At 35.0% G+C, this 23,324-nt stretch overlaps 1 pseudogene; it reads left to right on the forward strand.

The window, feature by feature from the left end:
* Window positions 1–4,163: 4,163 nt before the first annotated feature.
* On the forward strand, window positions 4,164–4,262 carry LOC132283192 (small nucleolar RNA R71; annotated as a pseudogene).
* Window positions 4,263–23,324: the final 19,062 nt, after the last annotated feature.

The raw sequence follows: 23,324 nt of genomic DNA on the forward strand, positions 1-23,324 counted from the left end.
CTCTTCTGTCCGTAGCCTAATATGTCGGGTGGGCCCATGTTGCCTATTGGCAACGGTCTTCCTCTTAACCATGGCCTGTAAAAAGAAAAAGAAAAACTTGCAATGGGAGTTAATGCCAGAATAAGAAATTTTAAGCACAATATAGAAACATGTATGTCAAGTAAACTAGACAAAACAAATATGACATGAATCTATGCAAGTGGTAATATATGAAACATGCTAAACAATGTGAGTATGAAATGCATCCAATGTGGAATATCACAGGCATTGGGCATATATAAGATAGCATGAACATAAGATATGATGAATGAAGTGTGTGTGTGAGATCTGTGAAGGTCGATTGATCATAAAAAGAAGTGAGATCGATCACAAAAGTTGGATTGATCGAAAATAAGTGAGATCGATCTCATAACTTCGATCGATCGGAGACGTGAGTTCGATCGATCTCTCAAGATTGATCTGAGATACAAGTTCGATTGATCGAACTGTGCGACGATGAAAACTCAAAGGTCACAGATCTATGACTTTGGAAGCACGGGGCCCACACGAACGTGTTCGTGGGCCCTTCAACACAACAAATTAATCATCCAATCCCATCACCCAATCATGGCCCATACTCCTAAATCGAATAAAATCATTGAAAATATATACACATATATACACGTATATATATATATATATATATATATATATATATATATATATATATATATAGACACAAATGCTTCAAGCTTCAACAATGGCGGATTTTGTCATGTATATAGCATGTATTCAACATATAAAACATGTATGCACAAGAGTGAAGCTTAAATCATAAGGGATATTCTCGGATCTTACCTCAAACGATGAGAGAAGTGGAAATGTGGAAGAGTGCAGATGAATCCGATAAGGGAGAGAGAGATCGATGCTTAAATGCTCGGCGGAAAGTTCACCGGAGGTGGGAGTGGTAATGGCATAACGGCGACAATGAAGGGGGTTAGGGTTTGCAGAGAGGGTGAGATAGATCGAAGGTATCGATCTAGAAAACCCTCGGTTCTATTTTTAAAAACATTCCCGACAGAGTTCGATCGATCGAACTTTGATGAACTCTCTTCAAAGTATTTTTGGATTTTTGAAATTTTTGAAAATTACAAAATTAAAATTAAGAATTGGAATTAAAATTGGAAAATAAAGTAAAATAAAATAGAATAAAATATTTTTGGGTTTTTTCTTTTAATTTTAATTAAATTTAATTGAATAAACACTAATAATTAAAAATTAATTAAAATATTTTTGAATTTTTGAAAACTTTTTGAAAAAAATAACATAAAATGAAATAAAATAAAAATAAAATAAAATAAAAATGAAAATATTTTTGGATTTTTGAAACTTTGAAAAGTCAAAACAAAGTCAAAATAATGAAATAAAGAACTGAGATCAATCGAAATAAGAGTTCGATCGATCAGACAGAGAGCAAAAATATGTAGGTTTTTGGCTCAAAAAATTGGCTAAGTGTTGGAACTTGAAGATTGATCGAACTTGGAGGTTGAATCGATCGAAGAACTTTCAGATTGATCTTGGAATGCTTCGATCGATCAGATAGAGAGGTGAAATATGCAGGTTGATGCAGGCTCAAAATTTTTCTAAGTGTTGAATCATGAGATCGATCGAACTTTGAAGTTGGATTGATCAAAGGTCTCCTGATCGATCTAAGAATTAGTTCGAACGATGGGACAGAGAAGTGATTTAGATGCAGGTTTTTGCAGGTCGAAAATTTTTCTAAGTGTTGGATGCAAAATGGAGTTCGATCGATCGAACTAAGGTTTGAGATCGATTGAACTATGCAGAATGCTCAATAATGACATGAAAGCTCATGCAATCCTCACCAGATTTCCTTTCAATGCATATGAGAACCAAAAATAAGTATCTAGACTTCGTAAGAAATGAAATGAAAGATAGAAATGAAGGAGGAATAGGGTTTTGACACCCTACAAAATGTCTTTGCTAGTCTTTAACGTCTCTAGCAAGACATTAGACTCTTTTAGCCCGGATCAAAGATCTTATAATGCATCCCCTCGTTGTTGGGGTGATAGATGCTTTGAACTCCACCCAACAATGGTTCTTTGAAGAACTTGTTGGATTAAGCTCAAAAGAAACTTTTGATCCCTTGTCTATACAATCACAACCTTTGGGCTTCCATGCCCTTTCAAAGCAAGAATTTGAATCAAGACTTTTAGAATGCAAGGTTGAAGATGATCCTTTGGAAGTTTTGGTCTTACACAAAAGCTCATGTGCTTGACATTATAGATCATGGCATTTATCTACAACATTAACTTCTCCTTCATATTTGTCAAATGAATTGGGTGTGGGATTAAAGATATTCAACTTCAAATTCATGTGGCCAAATGAGATCTTCATTATCCCCGTCCTACAATTGATGTTGGCATTAGCGGTTGCTAAGAAAGGACGGCCAAGGATAACAGGAATTTGGCTCTTAGGATTAGGGACCAGTTCCGTGTCGATGACAACGAAATCAACTAGGAAGAAGAATTTATCAATCTTTATCAAAACATCCTCAATTATACCCCTAGGCTTCTTAATGGATCGGTCGGCAAGTTGCAAAACTACCGACGTCGATTTCAATTCACCTAGGCCCAATTTGACATAAATCGAGTATGGAAGAAGGTTAACACTTGCTCCTAAGTCAAGAAGTGCTCGATTAATAATATGATCACCAATAATGCATGATGTAGTGGATGAACCAGGGTCCTTAAACTTTGGAAGAGTGTTTTGTTGCAAAATTGAGCTTACTTGCTCGGTCAAAACCACTTTTCTTGGTGCTTGGCTCTTGTTCTTCCGCTTTTGGGTGCACAAGTCTTTCAAGAATTTGGCATAAGCCGGAATTTGCTTGATTGCATCCAATAGTGGAAGATTAACTTTCACATGCCTAAACATTTCCATGATATCATTGGTTTTTGCCTTTTGCTTGTCTTTTGAAATGAATCCTTTTGAGGCATCCAGAAATGGAACCTTTGGTTCAAACACTTTTTCAGAATTTTCTTTTGAACTCTCTTCAACACAAGAAGTTTTCAAATCATTTTTCAACAAAACATTTTTAACATCATTTATCAAGTTGGAATCAATGAAGGAGGAATGGGATGTGAAACGGGATGGGTGACAACTTGAGGTTGCACCGGTTCACTCTCTTCATTGGACATTCCAACTTGATTGTCCACAACCCTACCACTCCGCAAGGTAGTCACCGCATTAACATGTTCAATGGTGTGGCCTTCCGATGAGGAATGGGTTTCCACAACACATTGTTGCTTAGGTGGGGCATTAATGGGCATATTTCCCTTCTCTCTTGCATTGAGAGTGCTTGTTATTTGCCCTACTTGGGTTTCTAGCTTCGCAATAGATTGAGAGTGAGAATGAAGCAATTGAGTGTTAGTTTCTAAACTGCCCAAAGCATTCAAAACTTTTTCTTCAAAGGCGGGACTTCTAGTATTACCTTGGGAATAAGATTGGTTGGGAAAATGAGAATTAGCAAATTGATTCCCTTGTGATTGATAAGGTCTATAACCTTAGGATCCTTGGTTTTGAAGTGGAGGTGGAATGTATTTCCCTTGAAAACCGCCTTGGAAAGGGTTTGAGCCCTCTCCTTGGTTTTTCCAAGAGAAATTCGGATGATTCTTCCAACTTGGATTATAGTGAGTGCCATAAGGATTATTCCCTTGGTTCACAAAAACTGCATTGACTTGTTCATTAGGTTCATTTTGCACTTGTCCATGAGGACAATGAGAAGTAGAATGAAGAACACTAGAACAAGTCATACATGTTTCATTTGATGCACGATGAGAATGGTTAGGGAAGGAAGATACTTGGTTCGCCGAGTTTTGGTTAATCAAAAATTAATTAAACCTTTGAGATAAAGACTTCATTTCGGTGGCTATTTCATTTGAATGGCGACTTGATGTAAGCCAACACTCTTCTTACCTTGTGAATTTCTACCATTCTTGGATGATAGTGTTCTATGCAAAGAATTTTCACTCATGCTCTCATAAAGACGCCACACGTTATCCTCATGGCTATCACCGTATGAGCCACCCATGGAAGCATCAACCATACCCTTATAGTTGTCTGATAAGCTCTTAAAGAAATATTGAACTAATTGCCATTTGGGCATGTCATAATGTGGACACTTCTTAAGCAATTCGTTGAAGCTTTCCCATGCCTCATGAAACGTTTCACCATCCCTATGTGAAAATTCTCGAATTGAGGTTCTCATGGCATTGGTCTTAGAAACCGGATAATACTTCTTCAAGAACTCTTGTTGCATTTCTACCCAAGAAGTGATTAAAAAAGGACTAAGATTGTTAAACCAATACTTTGCCTTGTCTTTTAAGGTGAATGGAAAAAGTTTAAGTCTTAAAACCTCTTCCGGCATGTCCGTATATTTTATGGCGGAACATACTTCAAGAAACTCATCCAAATGCTTGTAAGGTTCTTCACTTGGAAGTCCATGATAGTTAGGAAGCATTTGAATGGTTTGTGGCTTAATTTCATAATGTGTACTCTGAATAGAGGTAATTGGATGCATGTAGGTGCATTATACTCATTAGGCACATAATGGTCTCTTAAAGCAAGAGGTGGATTAGCTACTTAAGGTGCAACATGAACACCTTGGTTTTGAATTCCTTGATTAATGATGGGAGGTTGTGGTGCATACATTGGCCTTGGCATTCCATATGGAACTTGGCCTTGTTGTTATGGTGGTTGGTGAATGAATGGCCTAGGCATGCCTAATGGTACTTGTATGTTCTCATTATGCACATTAGGATGAAGGATACCTTGTTGGTCTATATGACCAAGGTCCTCAACATGATCATTATTATGGTCATCCATTGATAGATTGGCTCTATTTGAACTTCCTCTTCCCCTAGGATTTCTAACGATAGATTCAAGATGCAAATCAAGAGGGACAAGAGTTGGTCTCAATGAACGACATCCATGCATGCACAATGCAAAACACAACAAGCACAAATAATGACAAACACTATGCCTGCACAAAAATGCAATTAGACTTCTTCCACAAACACTTAATTCATACTCCCATGCTTTAACAACAATGGTGCAAGAACAATTAAAAATAAGCCTCCACGCGGGCCGATGATTTAACTAAGGGATTGAGTAAAGAAAGTCTCACAAAGGTCCTTTAGCACTTCAACTCCAAATTTAAAGCTTAGCTTAGCAATTTTTTTTTTTTTCTCTTCTTTGCTTAGCTTGAATGCTCATTTGCTTGCTTCCTCTCCAACAATGCACCTAGTTAAGTAAGAACAACACAATAAGTAACCAAAAAGAAAATTAGAAGTAAAGTAAAGACACGATCAAAAGAGTACTAATCCTAATAAATTCCACAATTCTGACGTTGCCAAATCTAATCAATCAATCCCCGGCAACGGCGCCAAAATTTAACGGTTAAAAGGCATTCTTACACGCCAAATTGATGTAGTGAATGTGCAGTTCAAGAAAAGCCTTTTAGGTCAAGTTTAAATTTATAAAAACCACTACCATCACTACTACTAACGTAGCAAGAGTGAGTAGGGATCGTCCCAAGGGATTGTGAGGATCGAGCAAGGTCGTGGAATCGCTATTAGGGCTAGTAGGTCGAGTGATCAAACAATTGGTTGGTTGGTTGATTAGATAACAACTAAATTAAACTAAGTGATAACAAAAGAATGCAATTTGGAGTAAGTAAGAGAGAGAGAGATCTTAGGGTTTAGAGATCACCACCAAGCAATGCATTTCTATATCATTGACAAGTGATTAATGAGGGCAAATGGTGTGTTGCAATATTGGTGTGTGTGTGTTTGGTTGATTCAACAAGCAAGGATGACTAGTTAAGCATGTATTGTCTAAACATCATGTAAAGGGAACAATATATCTAAGTAATGAAGCATATATTGTCTAAACAACATGTGAAAGGCACAATAGACAAAAACAATTCATTAATCCTTTCATTAAGCTCACAATCCAAATACAACACAAGGATAGAGACATATGTTACTTGCATTCAAAAGCTTGGATCATCAAACAACAAGCATAGATTGTCCTCCTATTTAATATTACACTACAACTACACTACATCTACACTACTAGCATGAAAATAAACTAGGGGAGAGGCACAATTCATCAAGGAATAAGTATGAACCATCAAGAGAATCACAAGAGCATTCCTTTAAGCACTATGTTTTGACAATCTCCAAATCTATAGCATCAATACACATAGACATGCATCAATAACACAAAATCTAGAGACAAGCATATGAATATCTATTATAGCTTGCATAGACATATGGATAGAATGAAATGATCAATTGGAAGCATTAAACCACATAAATCATTGAATAAACAAGATCTATATATATCAAGGTGTCAAAGCATTAATTACAACACTAATCCCTCAATAATACACAAGATTACTAAGCACTCAGCATCACTCTTTGTTTTAGGATCTTCACTAGTATTTGCTAAGTGAATTAAAACATTTCTTATATCTGGAGCTTGAAATCTTATTGCTTTAACACTTTCTAGTTGACCTTCCCAACGTGTTTGTGATGGTGGCTTAAGTGTAAAACCTTTAACATTGTCTGTGAGAACTTTCCATCGTTTTGTGGAAGATGAAAACAATGAATACATACGTTGCACAACTCCGAAAAAAGATGATACTTTAGAACAAGAGTTTACCATATCACAAAGTGCAAGATTAAGACTATGACAACCACACGGAGTGTAGAATGCTTTAGGATTTATATCTAGTAATCTTTTTTGTACACTTTTGTGTTTCCCTTTCATATTAGAACCGTTATCATACCCTTGTCCTCTTACATCACTAATATCAAGTTCAAGACCTTTCAAAGCATCTACAAGTTCATCAAAAAGCCCTTGCCCTGATGTGTCATCCACCTTTAGAAATCCTAAAAAGAACTCTTCTATATTTATCGGACTTGCTGAAACGTTAACACATCTTAATATAAATGACATTTGCTCTTCATGACTTGCATCCGGAGTAAAATCAAGAATAATTAAAAAGTATTTTTCTTCTTTAACCCTTTTACTGATTACACATTTGATTTCATTCGATATCCGAAGAATAAATTCATTTTGAATTTTGTGACTAGGATAATGGTAATGAATTTTTCTATCTTGAATTCGACGAATGTGCTCTGTGATACCCCCGGATATCCGGATGCGGGTTGGCCAGGCCCACGCCCGATTACCCGAGGATATCAAACCAATTAGCAATAAACGAACACAGAATACAATTAAGGAAACAGGAATAAAAAAAAATTTGCTGAAAAGATACTAGTATGATAATCCAAATACTGAAACCTTAGAATAAAATCAAATTAATAAAAAATTATTCTGATACATCAAAATTCTCCATTTCTAATATAACTCGGGAATCCATCTGGTGGACCCCTAAAAACTCTAACACTGAAATCATCAATTGAAGAACTCCACTGCTAAATCATGAAGAAGCTCATACGTCGTCGAAAGATTGAGAGGCCGTCTCTGCTCAGCACGAACAAGATCCAAGACCTGGAACCGTCCGTTACCTGAAAAATAATAGTGGGTCAGGCCCACGAACAAGTTCTATTCTAACTGCAATCCATACAGCGGCCCGATACGCAGATACACCCTAGATATCTCAACAATAGCTATCTAGTCCATAAATATATAAATATCCACACTAAGGGACATTTACTGGACTACAGTAGGGATCTCAACCTGAATAGAAGGCAACATGCAAAAATGCACCCAAAGGTGGGCATGAGTACCTAGACCTAACAGGGTACACCTTAACCTACTATAGCCAGTTACACATCCACTGCATATACGCGCCCTAACCAACGACTCTGAGACTCAAGCTCATATCATGGTACCGTAATCATATATTTAAAATCCGTCCAAACTAGAGTATGTCATTCAATTCTTTGTTGATCTGACATAAGACGTATAATCAGTTAACCACTCAACTTATTCAGTTGATACGAGTTAGCTTTAAACAACAGTAAATTCATATGGTCACTCAACTTACTCAGTTGATCTGACCTTAACCACATACATCAATTAATCCAGATAGTCTCACAACTTACTCAATTGATCTGACTTAAACAAAATTAGGATTCAATATTTTACAATCATTTCCTTTAATCCAATAGGTTAGCTTTATGCATTTTGAGCTAAACCATCCCGAGTATGACACCGTCCCATACCGGTGCATACAATCCTCCATATCCATGTAATTGACAGAATATATTAATTCAGCAATTAAAATTCCATATATATATAATCGTTTAGCGATTTACAATCCAAAACCAATATCCAAATAATTATAGAAAGATATTTAAAGGTTCAGCAATTTCAAGAGTTAAACCATGTATTGTTAAACAGTTCAACGACTAACATCCAGAGCATGAATAGATCAGTTTTAATAAATCAATAAATCTATCATGCATTTAAATAAGTTTTAAAATCATAATATTGTCCAAGAAATTGCTAAAATTAATTCTAGCAATTCAGTTCCTTTTATCCATCAATAGCATGCTAGGTTGCATCTTTGCATACTGTTTTATTGTTTTAGCACCGAGCCATAAACTATGCTACAAGTCCAATTTGTTAATTAAAAGACTCCCTCATACATCTAAAATTTAATTTAGAATCATATTATAGCACCCTAAATTGTCAAATTAAAATTAGACAATTTAACTTCCTTCTAGCAGTTAACTACGCACAAGTTGTTAAATAGCGCATTGTTAATTCCATTAATACAAAGAGGGTATTTTATGCAATACAAGACCTTAATTACATCCTAAATTAATTATTGAAACCCCCATTAAAGTTTTAAAACTATTCAGAAACCCCAAGAGCCTAAACAGTTTTTGAAAACTTACAGTACGCATCAAAATGGAAAGAGCCTGCTTTAAAAAAAAATAGAGCAGGCTCAAACCAACATTGAGCCGGCTCCAAAAACTTTTGGAGCAGGCTCAAAGTGTTTGGAGCCTCTTCCAAAAAAGGGGAAGCCCACTGTTCCGCTTCCTTCTTCGTTTCCGATGATCTGCTTCGACCTCGGCCACTTTCTACCCTTCAGTTGATTTCTAAAACTGATTCTAAGGGTCTTATTAATACCAAATAACATCCCAATGGTTTAATAACAACAATTGGAATTAAATACAAAGATTAAATTTGCTACCGAACTAAACATGCTTTAGGAACAAATTGAAACTATTTTGCAACAACAGTTCCATTCCAACCCCTCTGTTCCTCATCAATACTGAACCTAAGATCTTATATCATCCCATTAACATTCTCATGGTTCGTTTATAGAAGATGAAAGTAAGTACAGTAACAAAAATCACAACAGAACTTAATATACTTTAAGGAACAAAATCGGAAGCAGACATGTACAAATTGTAAGCAGATTTGATTTTAATACAAACAGATCATCAAAATAGCATATACTAAACACGTAAATCCCAATTACTGATTAATTAAAACCCGAGCCAAAGCGAAGGAGAAAGAAAAGAACTTGCCTCTATGGTTTTTGAATAAAAACCTTGTCGCTGTCTTCTTAGGTTTTTCCGATGACGTCCGTTCAATGTCAACTCTACCTCCTACTGCTCAACCTTCCTCCTCCTAGGTCTGACCTTCAAGCCACGGCCAAAACCCTCTCTGACGTTGCTTTATTTTTTCCTCACAACCTCTCTCTGTTTTCACTCTAAACTCTCTGTATTTTTCACTATTCGGGAATAAGGTTTGTGCTTACAACCCTAAGCAGACTTATAACAGTATATATATAGGCATATAAAACCTACGTCTACTTATATTAAGAGATGGAAACCAAACTAAACCCTAGTTGGCCAAATACACGATCCATAACCCTAAAATCCTAATTTAACAACTTAATTAACTCATTTAAAACAATCAAAACTAATTTAATTAAATAAAAACAAAAATTCAATTAACCAATTAATTAAAACCTCAATTACATTACATAGAACAATTAACCAAACAAAACAATTCAATCAAATTAAAGAATAAAACAATTAAATCATGTAAAGAATAAAACAATTAATTAAGATAAACAAACAATTTGACACATAAGCACATAGCCACAAAAATCAATTCAAAAATGCATATTAAACACTAAAAAAAAATAAATTTTTTTTTAATTATATCCTTTTTAAATTTAGGGGTATTACATGCTCTTTCATTATTGGATCAAATTCAACAATCATTTCAATTATGCTTAAAAAGTTTCCATTATTTTCTTCATAAAGCTTCTCATTGTCCCCACGGAATGCAAAACTATTTTTAGCAAGAGTTTTCACAACAGAAATTATTCTCAATAATACTTGCCTCCAATGTTCTCTATCTTTGTTGATTTTTTCTTCCACACTTTTATCGATTGTTGCATTTATTTGTAATCTGGTTTCTAATTCAATCCAATTCCCCATGTTAATAATGTGTTCACGACTAGTCTCGTGACTTTTAAGTTTGTCACAAATATTTTTTCAATCATTGACTCCTTCATTCGCCAATTGAGTTTTTTGTTCGTCACATTTAAACAACTTACAACAAAAGCAATAGACTTTGTCCAAAGAACTCGAAAAGATTAGTCATTTCCTATCATGTTTTTCACCATTTGACAAGTGTCGAATGTAATATGTAGAAGAGAAAAGTTTATTTTTTGAATTTTTAGGAAAATTTTCAAGTTTAGCATCTCTTGGAGGACCTTTTTCAACTAATAAATCTCTCATTTTTTTTTTTATCAATATCTATCCAATTTCTTGGATCATTAATGTTTAAAGGAAGATTATCATTATTATTCATATGTTCTTCATTTACCAAATCTTTAAGTTCATTCACATTTTTCTTATTTTGATTCTCATTCATATCTTCATTTATTAAACCTCTATGTTCATTAAGATTTTCTTCATTCCTATGTTCTTCATTCACCAAATCTTCAACTAAATTCTCAGTTTGTGCATTGTTCCTAAAAAACTTATGAATAACACCTTTTTGAGATTGAATTAATTCTTCTTCTCTCCTTTTTTTTTTTTTTTTTTTCATACCCAGATTCAAATTTTCTTGTAGACATAATTGTCAAAAATCTTGAAATCTAAATAATAGGAAACACAATCAACATAAAACTAAACTTCTAAAAAAAATAGCTTTACTAAGAAAATATGGATTACCTCAATGTCTTCGAGTGAAGGATTGCTTATGAGATGTCTAAATGATGTAATTTACAGAAAAACAAAAATACCTCATGAGATGTCTAAATGGTCTTTAAGTGAAGTGTGAAGGATTGCTGGATTGGAACTCCTATATTACAACAAATTCATTGAGTTAATTCACAGTTCATACAAAAAAATAAAACAAATTAAATTAAAATAATTTTTTGGTTTAAGAATTACTTGAATTAGAGTCCAAGTGTTGAACTTGAACAATAACAACAACCCTTGCAAGTTCCGAACCTTCGAACCCGAAGTCCTCAACTGGAAGTTTGGAACAATCTGATCAATAGAGAGAGAGGAACAGAAGCCGGAAGCGTGAACAGTGAACTTTCAACCAAAAAAAAAAACAGAAGCGTGAAACCGTGAACAATGAGCTGTGAAGACGATGATGATCAACAGAGAGAGAGGAACAGATTCAACAGAAGCGTGAACTTTCAACCAAAAAAAAAAAAACAGAAGCGTGAAGTCGCGAACAATGAACTGTGAAGACGATGATGATTTGATATTGTGATTGTTTTTAATTTTCTGGTTTTGAACTTTTGATTTTTGAGGAAAAAAAAAATTTGATTGTTATAGTTGCAGTCTTGTCTTGGAGAGGCGCGAGTCTCTTGAGATTCTTCAGAAATAAAGTTCCGAGAATAGAGATTGGAATTTGTAATAGGATTTGCCGATTTGGAGGTGAGGACCGTCAGGTTGCCCAGGCCGTTCACAGAGTTGCCATTTGTTTTTTTTTTTTTTTTTTCTTTTAATTTTATTTAGTTCTCTTAAATGATTTACTGGGTTACAATTTGTTTTGGTGGCCCATCATTCATGGGCTTACAAATTTTGAGGCCCTTAGTGATTTGCTGTGCATTTGGTTAATTTTTTTTTTTTTTAGTGGCCCATTATGCATGGGCCTATAAAATCTGAGGCCTTAGGCGACTGCCTTGGTCACCTTGGGTCAGGGCCGGCCCTGTGTGTATATATATACAAGAAATGAAAATAACAATTCTCAATTTCTACAAATAAAAGTGATAACTTCAATTCTCATTGACCTCCGATATCAAGTTGGGTGATTGGTGAGAATCATTTGGGCTTACTATTCTTTTAGCTCCAATTAATTAATAATTGTTAACCCGGTCCAACAACCATGAATCGAATCATGTAATGAAAAGATTCTCCCATTCCCTTGAACCCAATTCTTAGAGAAAAAAAAAATATTGATTTTTGATAACTTCTTGTCAAATTAATTTCTTTTGCTGGTGAATGACCCCTCAATGCATAATTAGTTGTCGGATAAATAAAGCCATCAATCTGACCGCACAATTAATATATTTATTTTGGTTCCTTGAATATTTTTTGATTTGATCATAATAAAATATTTGTTCAACAAAAATAAAATAATTACATAAAAAAAAATATTTTGTCTAAAACACACGAAGGCTTTCGAATTTATTTTGTGATCAACTATAATCAATACAAAATAAATACAAATAGCAATGATGCAAATATTGATAATATAACTCTCTAACTATTAATTACATAATTACCCAAAGTGTTGATCCTGAAGGTTCCACCGAACAAATCAAAGTAATTATTAATTAATAAAAGTGTAATATTTATGATATTTGTCATTTTTCATTTTTTTGAAATTTTTTTATTTTATGAGGGTATTTTAGTCTTTTCTCGTTTTACGTGCGGGACACCGTGGAGTGTGCCAGGACGTTTCCTTGAGTTCAGGACTCTTGGAAATACATTAGTTGCCATTTCGACATTTTTTCGTTTTTCGGGCCGGGAGGTCCCAGGTAGGACCCGTAACCGGATTTGTGGTGCACGGGTTTTTTTTTTCGGGTCCATTTCATTTCATGCATTGTTATTTTGTGCATAGATTATTTGTTTACATATTTATTTGGTGGCTATTACTTGGTTAGTGTATTTATAATTGTGTTGTAAAGACAAAAAAAAAAAAGTTAATTTTATAAAGTCTGTGGGACTCACCACTTGACTTATACAATATAATGACCAAGGGTCATTATAGACCCTTAGTTCCTTCTCTCTCTCGACTGCATCTTCTCTCTCTCCCTCTGTAATTCTATTTCTTTTTTCTTTTTGAAATTTCAAAGCTTGATATTTCTTTCACTATTAAGAATTAGACTTTGCCACTGAAGGCAAAGTCAACAAGAGCGTCGAGAACTCCATTTTAATTGGAGCAATTTTCAGTTTGGGGCAATTTCTGATTTTAAAAAATTTGGTGCAATTTGGGCAATTTTCTTCTAATTGAGGTAGGGGTCTCTAATATACACATTCTTTGATTTTAGTAAGTCACTTTCTTATAATTTGACCCTAGCATGCTTTAATTGCGTAAATCTTGTTATGGTTATGAGGGTTTTGTGTATTTATATATGATGGTTGTGTTTTATGTTGTAATTGAGTTTATACACATGCTTAATTGATTTGTATGAAGGAGCATGTTAGTTTTAAATTATTTCATGTCTAAGGTGCTTATATGCTATGAAGGTGTGATTGGTTATATGAAATTTAATATGAAAATTGTTTCTTAATTATGTAAGCATGATGTAGATGAAATGTAAGGAAATTATATATTTGATATGGCTGGAAAGACATGAACACTCATGCATATCATTGAGCAAAAAAAAAAAAATAAAAATAAAAAGGGAAAAATGTTTTGAAAAGCAAGAAAATCATTTTGGGAAATGTTTTGAAAATGGTTTGCGAAAACCGGACTCCTAGAAGGTGTCTAATGGTCCGTGGCGTTAATGTGATCTAGAGGGAATTAGGGAGAGACCCTAGCGTGGTTGAGCTACCGAGGCCCGAAACGACGCCAATGTGGTTGGGGATAGCTAGCCAGTCCTTCCCTCGTGGCGCCGTAAAGGTGCTATGGGTCAGGTTGCATTAACGGTTTGGAACGGTGAAACGGAATTATGTTGAAAAATGGGGAACGACATTGGCATGGCATTGCACTTCATTAGCATACATGGTGCATTTTTTATTGGATGACATTTATGTATATACTTGTTGTTGTGGTTGTTGATGTGCTTTCCCCCCTATGGTATGACCCCGTCTATTCTTTACCATTACTTTAATATTTTCAGAACACGAAAAAGAGGTGGCGGACGATGATCCACCACAAGTTTGGACGAGATTGGAGATCTATATTTTGCTATCTTTTATATTAGAATTTTAATATTTTGTAAATATAATCTTGACTATTTCGTAAAACTTTAGTTTAATTTGTATGATGTTGCAAGTTATGGACTTTTAATCTTAGCTATATTTCATGGACTGTAACTTGATGTAATTAAAGTGCATTATTTGTAAAGAATTATGGGACTAGGTAGGAGACTGGCGTCTCCATGTTTGGATGAGATGGAGAAATGAGACTCTTATTATATGTATGTAATCATTTTGGGAATGTGGTATATTATTTGCATTGTGTGTTGGGACATGATATATTAGTTTTAAGGCCAAGTAAGGCCATTGTATTTTTATGTATTTCAACAGGTTGTAGAGGGATTTTTCTACAGAGGTCATGCCGAAATTTTATATTTTATTATTATTATTATTTGGTATCTTTTTGGGTCGTTACAAAAAGAGTCTATACTTTTTTCATACTTGAGACTCAAATACCATGACGATGATATAGAATAATTGCATATGACGGCTCTCACAATATATCTCAACCTATCGTGGGTATGGTTCAAGTCTTAATTAATTAAGAGTCTATCATTAATTACCAACTACGAACTATTTATGATCGCTATTTATATTCTTGTATTAATAACAATCACATATATATAAATATCTCTTGCAATCAATTAGACACATTCAATTCCATAATGAATCGGAACATAATAAATTTGCATTCACTAATTGTATAAAGCATATATATCAGTTCAGATTAACGCAAGAAACATATGTCTCTACTATCTAAGTAAGAATTCGCTATGTTAGGGCATACAAATCCTAACAAGATGAAACTTTTGTAATTCAAAAGTTTCGGTGTCAAAACAAGTCCGATGGAGTTGTAATTTCTAATATCTAATTTTTGAGTCTTGAGTTCAGAAGCAAGATAGAAGTATAGGAAAGCATGCAAACACACTTTGATTCGAAGAGAACGACATACTTGTTAAGGTAAGTGTGTGAGAACACGAGTGTTCATTTTTTTAGGTTTTAGGTCAACAGGATTTTTCAAATTTGATATAACTGAACCAATTCATCTTTTTTTGAACCAGTTCCAGTTACATTTTTGAAACTACCCTAAATGAACCAGTTTATGTTTTTTGTTGAATCAGTTTGAGTTTCCTGAAATTAAATTAAAAATTACTTTTATACTCCAAATTGGTTTCTTTTTTGTCAAATTTTTGTAGGACGGTTTTACATGAATTAAACTTGTTTTCCAAGTTATTTTAGGTCTCTACAAATACTATATAAACACCTTTTTCTCACCTAGGGTTTTTTTACGGCTTTTGAATATAATTTTCAGCAATCTTAGAGAGCGAATTTGTGAGATTTTTCTTGAGTGTTTATTTGTCATTTTGAGAGCATATATACTATACATATGAATGACTTAGGATGTTGTTATCTATCTGCTCAGAGTTTAAATTATTGAAAATCCATTTATATCTTTCAGAAAAAATAGAGCTTTTATTTGTTTTCATTAATTCAGATTTGAAGAAAAAAAAAAGGGGGAGGGATCACACTTTGAAGAAGTCAAAGTATTCGCAGAGTATTGTTGATTTACCAGCAATCATTCTGGTGGTCTCGGGGCGTCGCACCCCAAATCCAAAGTTTGTGCACAAAAAGATAGTGGTGTAGGGCTATGATGAATGTGGCCAAGTTTTACATTTAAAAATTGCCACTACTACCTTTCATTAAAAATATAGTTAGGGCGAGTAGGGATTGTCCCAAGGGATTGGTGGGTCGTACTAGGTTATGGAATCGAGATTAGGGTTAGTAGGTTGAGTGATCAAAAGATTGGTTGGTAGTTGAATTACACTAAGATGCAATTTATACTAAAGTAGGCAATTAAATGTAATGGAGAGAAAATAAGAGAGAGATCTTGGGGCTTAGAGATCACTACTAAGCATAGCTTTTCTATACCCTTAATGAATGATTAATGAGGGAGAAAACATGTATTGCAACATAGTGTATGTGTGTGGTTGTTTCAATAAGCATGGATGACAAATTAAGCATATATTGTCTAAGCAACATGGTGGATAGCACAATATATCAAACTAAGCTATTAATCATTTCTTTAAGCTCACAATCCAAACACATCACAAGGTTACAGATATGTGCTACTTGCTTTCATAAGTATGGAATATCAAACAATAAGCATAGATTGTCCTCCCATTTAACATCTAAACTACAACTACACTACAATTAAGCTAATGACATGAAATTAAACTAATTAAACTAAGGGAGAGGCACAATCCATCAAGAAATGAGTATGAACCATCAAATAAATCACAAGAGCATTCCATTAAGTACTATGTCTTGACAATCTTTAGATCTATAGCATTAATACACATAGACATGCATCAACAACACAAAAAATAGAGATAAACATATGAACATCTATTCTAGCATACATAGACATATGGATAGAATGAAATAATCAATTGGAAGCATTAAACCACACAAATCATTGAATAAACAAGATCTATATATATAAAAGTGTCAAAACATGTATCACAATACAAATCCCTTCAAAAATACATAAATCAAGATGTAGAAAGTATGCTTAGGGCTAACTCTAGCCCCAAGAGGATGTCTAGCCACTCATGGATGGTGTCCTCCAACCCTCAATGGCTAACTCCATGTTAGAGATTGCTCCTCTTCTTAATTGACGGAAGAACTCCAAGCTTGTGTCTCTAGCCTCCTCCTTTCTTTTCTTCCTTACTAAGAATATGAAAATTGTGTCTCTATCTACTCTCAAGTATATACTCTCAAAAAGTGGCTCATATTCCTTATATAGGTAGGTTAAATATCACCCCAAATGAGTTGGGCTCGTACACCAATATTCCTTCCAATGATTGGATATGAGACAACTTTTAATGAGCTGGAATTTGGATTTTCTAGGGCTTTGGGAAGTTCGATCGATCGAACTTGTGGTGAGATCGATCGAACATGGCTAAGATCTATCGAATTTAAGCTGGATCAATCCTCTATGGCGGCTCCTTTTGGATAAAAACAAATCTGAAATATTTTGAAGATATTTTTGGGAAAGAGACAAATGTGGTAGGTAGGGTGGTATAAGTGGATAAGATGGAATCTTTTCGATCGATCGGAAGAAGGTTGGATCGATCAAACTTTGTAAGATCTTTGGATAAGGACAAAAGAGCTTGGATCCATCTTGGAATACTGAGATCAATGAAGTTTCTATCGATCGAACACGCTGAATTTCTTCCACTTGCTCCCACTTTGTTCCTTTCTTTGATTCATTTCAAGATTACTTCAATTATGCTCTTATTTAGCTTAGTTAGCTTATTTTGGGGATAAGTACTTGAAAATAGAAATAATACAAAATCAATCTACAGCGGGAAAATAAGATAGATAAAGGTCCCTGAAGACCTAAGCTTAAGGGGTTTAAATGCGCACTTTTCAGCGCTTATCACACCCCCAAACTTAAATATTACTAGTCCCTAGCAATGAACTAGAAAGTAAAGGAATGAAATAAACAACTATACAACTATGAACTAGAAAGCAATAAATGGATAGCGCCACTTTCGTAGGGAACACGATTACATTTAGCATATGCAACAAGCTTTTTGAACCCCTAGGTTATCCTTAGTGGACAAGTGAAGTCTCGTGAGGGTTTCCAGAAATGATACCTATAAACATTAAGCTCATTCTTTCTAAAGAGGCACCAATATTGCAAATAAGTATTGGGAGAAAACTACCTCAAGTATGCAATTTTTTAAACATTTCCAAGCAATCTCCCAAAATTTCAACATCAAGCAAGCAAGTTTGGTCATCCACACATCAAGAAGATGATCATGCAAATCAAAACAACTCTAGAATCCTTTTTGAGTGGACCAGCATCAAGTATGTTGCTATCTTAGCCAACTAAAGAAATGATCACATCCTTACCTGGCCCTCAAACTAGCACACAAATCTAATACCGATCATTAAGACAAAGAGTGGACCTTTTATTAAAGCTTTATTGTTCTAGGTACGCTTATTTTTTTCACTCAATTATTTATTTATTTATTTATTTTTATTTATTTTTATTTATTATTTTTTTTTATAGGATCAAAGATGGAAGCATGGTGCAATGTGTTGATCTATTAAGCTTTCTATTGATCCATGAGGTCGAGCGTTAGGTCAATGACTTCTAAACCAGATGATTTTAGGGCACTAGGTGTTCAAACACCCCTAAGGACTTACAAGCTCAAATCAACTAGGTTACAAATTAAAACAACCTCCATCTAATTATTTCCCACTTCTCACCTTGTGGGAGAAGTCCTCACTTTTTATTGCTTTTGCAACTTTCGTTTTTTTTTATTTTTTTATTTTTTTTTATTTTTATTTTTTTAAGCAAGTTCAATTATTAACCTAGAGTTTGGGCCCTCCACCTTTCGGCGCGAGAAGTTCAGTGCTTGATGAGGCTAGAATCCCGGCTACTTAGTGAAAAGGGATTGTTATCCACCTTTATCAACAATGAAAGCTTTCAATGCACTACTAACCCAATTGGGATATAACCAATTCAATAATCAAACAAGCATGTACCCCACAATAGTATGTTAGTGTGCGCATGTGCTTGTGTAGAATACTAGAGTGAATCTCAAAACAATCACAAAATTAAGATGATGTGGACTACAAGTGTAAGCATGGTATCAATCTTTCAAAAAATTTACTCCTAAATGGCATCCACAAGGCATACAAAAAGTATTGGACTCTCAAGTTAAGCAATTTTTAAATTTTAAGCAATATAGTCCTCAAAAGATCAAAATCATCATTAACATGGATCTCCGATCTTAATCATACAATTGAAGTTTAACTTAAGTATAATGCAACAAAGACACCTTACCCCCAAACTTAAACCGCACATTGTCCTCAATGTGCAATGAGAACAATGAAAATGATGGAAAGAGTATACTATGATGGCAAAGACATGAAGCCCGTCAGTGACCCAATTCGAAAGATGTCTCCCCTAAACTTGGAATCAACAACCTACTTGAATAACCACACTAGTAAATTCACATCAAATCTCAAATGGGATAAAAATGATTAAATCATGCATTCTAAAGTAATACAACACAAGATGAAAGAGAGATATGAAATCAATCGATAGAAATGTAGCATGACTACACATAAGGGCACAATAGAGATTTTTTTTTTTTGAATAAACAAAATGAAATTCAAGAAAGTAGGAACAATGATTGTTAAGTTTAATGTCTCTGGCTAGACGTAATGCTGGTTTGAATAAATAAGCTTGAAAAAAGGGTAAGAAAAAGGTCAAACTAAAGATATTCAGATCGATCAAGTTCAGATCGGTCTCAAAAACTTTTTCGATCGATCGAACATGCATAAACCTGCAGACATGTTAGATCGATGGGACAAAGAGGCCTTTGGATACAGGTTGGATGCAGGTTCAAAATTTTCTAAGTGTTGAGACTGCAGATCGATCCAAGATGAAGTTAGATCGATCAAAGAACTAAAGATCGATCTAGAAACAAGTTTGAACGATGGGACAGAGAGCTGAAATATGCAGGTTTTCTTCGAACGATTGGACAGAGAGGTGATTGGATGCAGGCATGATGTTTGATCGATCGAACATCTATTAAGATTGATCAAATAGGCAAAAACTCTTTCCTTTTGCATTGCAACCCTAGATGTCTTCATAAACAGGGTCTATTAGATGTGCAGCTTCCAAATGTCTTTGGAAGACCTGTCCCTCAATGTAGGGTTTTAACCTCTACCCATTAACCTTGAAAATGTTCCCCTTTTTCAAATTTTGAATTTCAACCTCCCCATGCGGTGCAACAGAGATAACTTCATAAGGACCCCCCTATTTGGTTCTCAACTTCCCCGGAAAGAGTTTCAATCTATAATTGAAGAGCCAAACTTTTTGACCGAGTTCGAAAGACTTCTTCACAATATGCTTATCATGAAAAGCTTTAGTTCTTTCTTTGTAGAGTTTGGCATTATCATAAGCATTATGTCTCAACTTTTCCAACTTACTCAATTGTAATAACCGGTTCTCTCCAGCTTTATCAAGGTCAAGATTGAGCTTTTTAACCGCCCACAAGGCTTTATGTTCCAACTCAACCGGAAAATGGCAAGGCTTTCCATATACAAGTCTATAAGGAGACATGCCAATGGGAGTCTTATATGCCGTCCGGTAAGCCTACAAAGCATCATTTAACTTCCGTGACTAATCTTTCCGGGTGGTGTTAACCGTTTTCTCAAGAATATGCTTAATTTTTCGGTTAGACACTTCTACTTGCCCACTTGTTTGAGGATGGTAAGGAGTGGCCACTTTATGAGTAACGGAGTACTTAAAAAATAAATGCCTTAAGAATTGGTTACAAAAATGCTTTCCTCCGTCATTTATCATAGCCCTAGGCATACCAAAATGAGCAAAGATATTGGATTTGATGAATTGAATAACCACGGAATGGTCATTTGTTTTGGTAACACATGCTTCCACCCACTTGGAAACATAATCAACAGCAAGGAGAATATATTGAAAACCATAGGACATAGGAAATGGACCCATAAAATCAATGCCCCATATGTCAAAGATTTCTACAACATGGATATTGGTCAAGGGCATCATATCTCTTCTTGACATTGATCCCATCTTTTGACATCTCTCACATAACTTACAAAAGTTGTAAGCATCTCTATGGATAGTGGGCCAAAAGAACCCACTTTGAAGCACCTTTTAGGCGGTCTTCTTTGCACTAAAATGCCCACCACATGCAAGTGTATGACAAAACACAAGAACACTTGGAATTTTGCTTTCTGGAGTATCTCCTCACAATTTGATCCGGATAATAACGGTACAAGACAGGGTCTTCCCAATAATAATTTCGGATGTTGGCAAAGAAATGATTCTTCTCGTTCTTTAACCAAGAAGTGGGAAGCTTGCCAATTGCCAAATAATTCACAATGTCGGCAAACCAAGGCATTTGCCCATTGGAGATTTGAAAGAGCTGTTCATCTAGAAAAAAGTCATGAATAGGTGGGCTAGGGGAAGGTTCTATCAATAACCTTGAAAGATGATCGGCAACCACATTTTCGGTGCCTTTCTTGTCCTTGATTTCAAAATCAAATTCATGAAGAAGCAAAATCCATCTAATCAATCTAGGTTTTGTTTCATTCTTTGTCAAAAAATGTCTCAAGGCAGCATGATCAGAGTAGACAATAACCTTAGACCCTAAGAGATAGGACCGAAATTTATCAAGGGCATATACTACGACAAGTAACTCTTTCTCGGTAGTGGAATAGTTCAATTGAGCTCCCAAGAAAGTTTTGTTTGCATAGTATATAGCACATGGAAGCTTTTCTACTCTTTGTTCCAAAACTGCTCCCATGGCATAATCTGAAGCATCACACATTATTTCAAACGGTAATGACCAATTGGAAGGCTGCATAATAGGAGCGGATGATAACATGTCACGCAATTTATGGAAAGTGTCAAGGCATGCTTGATCAAATACAAAAGGAGTTTCCTTGGCGAGAAGATTGCACAAGAGTCTAGCAATTTTGCTAAAATCTTTGATGAAACGGCGATAGAAGCCGGCATGACCTAGAAAGAAGCGAACTTCTCTCACCATAAAAGGTGGAAGTAATTCAGAAATGAGCTCAACTTTCGTTTTATCCACCTCAATTCCCCTTTTTGAGATGGCGTGACCCAAAATAATACCTTCTTGAACCATGAAATGGCTCTTTTCCTAACTAAGAACAAGGTTTGTTTCACGACATCTTTTAAGTACCAAGTTTAGATTCTTGAAGCATGCATCTAATGAAGACCCAAAGACAGAAAAATCGTCCATAAAGACCTCTAGGTACTCTTCCACCATGTTCGAGAAAATTGACATCATACACCTTTGAAATGTGGCATAGGCATTGCACAAACCAAATGGCATCCGTCTATAAGCAAATGTGCCGAAAGGACAAGTAAAGGTGGTTTTCTCTTGGTCTAAAGGGTTAAGGGCTACTTGATTGTAACCCAAATAGCCATCAAGAAAGCAATAGAATTGTTGCCCGGCCAATCTCTCTAGGATTTGATCAATAAATGGCAAAGGAAAGTGATCTTTCCTAGTGGCGGCATTTAATTTTCGGTAATCAATGCATACTCGCCATGAATTGGTGGTACGCTTAGAAATTGCCTCACCTTTTGCATTTTTAACCACTGTAAATCCCGATTTATTGGGAACTACTTGAGTTGGACTCACCCATTTGCTATCAGAGATTGGATAAATAATACCGGCATCTAAGAGCTTAACTACCTCTTTCTTAACCACTTCTTTAATGTTTGGATTAAGTCTCCATTAGGCATCCCTAAAAGGTTTTGTATCATCTTCCATAAGTATGCGATACATGCAAATAGAAGGATCAATTCCATTAAGATCCGCCATACTCCATCCTATGGCTTTTTTGTTCTCTTTAAGCAAATTTAAGAGCGCATCTTCTTGGTCCTTTTCAAGACTTGAAGAGATGATGACCGGAAGAGTGTCTTTTGGGCCTAGAAATGCATACTTGAGATTGGAAGGTAAAGTTTTAAGCTCAAGAGTTGGTGGAGAGACTGGAGATGGGACTGGTGGAGTGCTAGAGAGTGGTGGAAGAGGTTCTATTATAGTTTTCCAAGGTGGAAAATCCAAGCTTGCAACAGATTCCATGAGATTGCTTACTTCATTCATTGATTTTTCATCATCAAATTGCCATACATTTCAAGAAAACAAGAAGCAAGAGGATCTTCGGATAGGAGAGATGAAAGGTTATCCTCAATTGGTTGTTTCATAACTATAATTGGAATTGATTCTTCAACAACCTCATCCAACACATCTATAAGACAACACTCGTCTTCAT

This window comes from Cornus florida, unplaced genomic scaffold, assembly GCF_030987335.1.
Source record: "Cornus florida cultivar Cherokee Brave unplaced genomic scaffold, ASM3098733v1 CherokeeBrave_3.0.0_Hap2_Chr01, whole genome shotgun sequence".
Lineage (NCBI taxonomy): Eukaryota > Viridiplantae > Streptophyta > Magnoliopsida > Cornales > Cornaceae > Cornus > Cornus florida.